The sequence below is a fragment of the Tupaia chinensis genome, unplaced genomic scaffold (genome assembly GCF_000334495.1).
Source record: "Tupaia chinensis unplaced genomic scaffold, TupChi_1.0 Scaffold144314_1, whole genome shotgun sequence".
Taxonomy (NCBI): domain Eukaryota; kingdom Metazoa; phylum Chordata; class Mammalia; order Scandentia; family Tupaiidae; genus Tupaia; species Tupaia belangeri.
The window spans coordinates 43,085-45,176 of NW_006204172.1; the positions used below are offsets into that span (position 1 = coordinate 43,085).

Below are 2,092 nucleotides of genomic sequence, written 5' to 3' on the forward strand. Positions count from 1 at the left end.
TGATGGTGACCCCTGACCTACTGTACACCCGGGTCTCCTCATCCGCACCTGACCTATCCACATATTCAGAATTTTCTAACCTTTCGTGCATCCAACTTCCAGTATGCTCCCAGACACTGAAAGCCAGATTCTGTGGTATTTATTACATGAGCTATATAAGTAAATGGGGTCATCCAGTTCAGGAATGTGACCTCTCATGCCCTCTCCCCGGAACACCATCCAGGGAGAGTCATTCCTCTTCCAGCTCCTGAAGGTGGTAATTAAGACGTGAAGGGGTGAGGACTGGGTGCTGGCTGGGGTGGAGTGTGAGGGGCCGAGCTGTTGCTCCCTGGAATAGTGACGCTCATCTCTAGGACAGCTGTGAGAGCGGCCGCTTTACCCAGAGCCTGCTTTACGGAATGTGAATCATTCCCCCTTTTGAGTTTTTCCAAATAGATCCTTGCCAGGGAAAGACTGGTTGTAATAATGCTTTCTTCTATTTATTAATAACTTGTAAGAACTTGGGGAATATAATTTATATTTTATTCCCTAAATTATTTTCATACATAGTTTAATGTTTGATTTTTAGCAGTAAAATTGAATATAAATAGAATAAGAACTGTTCAGGTTTTTGAGACACAGAGCAGCCAAATGACTTGCCAACAGTCAACGCAGCGGCATCAGGACAGGGGTGGAGCTCTCTGTGATGTGGACGTTCTGAGCTGTGTCCAGGGAGGTGCCCTAACCCCCTGTCTCCCTGTACATTGTAGGGGCTCCCTCCTCTCCAGCCTCCTTCCTCACACAGATAGATAAACAATGGGGAGTGAGGGCCAGTACATTCACTGTGCGGGGCTTGTCCTGGCCGAGGTCTCACCAGCTGTGTTCCCTTTCAGCCTGGAGGAAGGCCCAGCTGTACGGGGGTAAGTGACTGAGTCTCCTCTGGCCTTCCCTACCCGGCCGCCCTGCTATTCTCCCTCAGGGTCTCTGCACTAGGATGGCTCAGGTCCTCACTCTCCTCCGTCAGAGACTGCAGGGAGCACAGCTCTGCCTCTGCTCGGGGCTCTTCCTCTACTACAGTCACTGTAGGGTCAGCTACACTCTCTTAAAACACCTTATTCAACTGCTATGTCTTTGTTTTTAAAGCGTTTTTGCTATCGGGCATGTGAACTCACTGGAGACAGAGAGAGAGATAGAGAAAGCACAACCCAGGGGGCTACAGGGTGGGGTGGGATTGGGGATGGGCACCTCACAATCCCTTCTCTGCTATTCTTCTCTCACAGTTTAGGCATGGTCACACATACATGCAGTGTGTTTTTCAAGCCACCGGGTCCAGGACGTGAACCTCGATGTTGGCCCTGTGGGATCCAACTGCCCTAACCACCGTGTCACTTGCTGGGCCCCAGTGCTACTTCTTGTTGGTGCGGTGACAACGGAGAGTTCAGCTGTGAGGAGAGTTCAGTGTGAGAGTAATGACTGTACTCAGGAGTTCCGGTCCCAGAAAGTTTTAGAAATTATATTCGACTGCTTAGGATGCAGGTCTCCCTTCAGGGGCCCTCAGTTCTGGATCTCCCCTACCCTGAAACTCTTGTATCTTTGTATCTAGTTTTGGTTTTCCATTTCTTCCTGATCCTCTGGGATATTGGTCTTCTCTCTGTTTTTTCAAGCTCTGACTTTCTGTTCAAGATGAGTGTCTTCCTCTAAGCCTCCCTGGTCACTGAGGAATCAGTTGTTTGGAATCTGGGGTCCTAGGCCTCTAAGATGTTTATGGCCTTGGGGTGGGTTTGTAATGTTTTTTTTTTTTAAAACTGTTGTCTGTCCTTTTAGGAGACTTTTAGGAGAACTCTGTTTTACCTGAATGCTCAGTTCTTGACTTTTTGTTTTGTTTTGTTTTGCTTTTTTTTTTTCTTTTTTTGGGTGAGGGGTGAAGATAAAAAAGGAAAAAAAAGTAGAGAAATTAAAATTATTGACCAAAGAAAGGATGGAGAGCAAATCATAAAAAACAAAACAAAACAAAAGAGTAGGAGGGGATGAGTGTAGGAGGTGACAAGGAAATAGCGTGTCTGAGACTGGCTCTGTAGAGGCTGGGGGACCCAGAGGGTCGGGCGAGACCACA

The 2,092-nt window shown here is 47.5% G+C and overlaps 1 long non-coding RNA gene across 1 annotated transcript in view; it reads left to right on the forward strand.

The window, feature by feature from the left end:
* Nucleotides 1–821: 821 nt before the first annotated feature.
* Nucleotides 822–2,092, forward strand: part of LOC114005708 (uncharacterized) — a 3,022-nt gene continuing 1,751 nt past the window's right edge. Inside the window, exon 1 of the long non-coding RNA XR_003547546.1 lies at nt 822–899. This is a non-coding gene — a long non-coding RNA (uncharacterized LOC114005708). The remainder of the gene's footprint in view (nt 900–2,092) is intronic.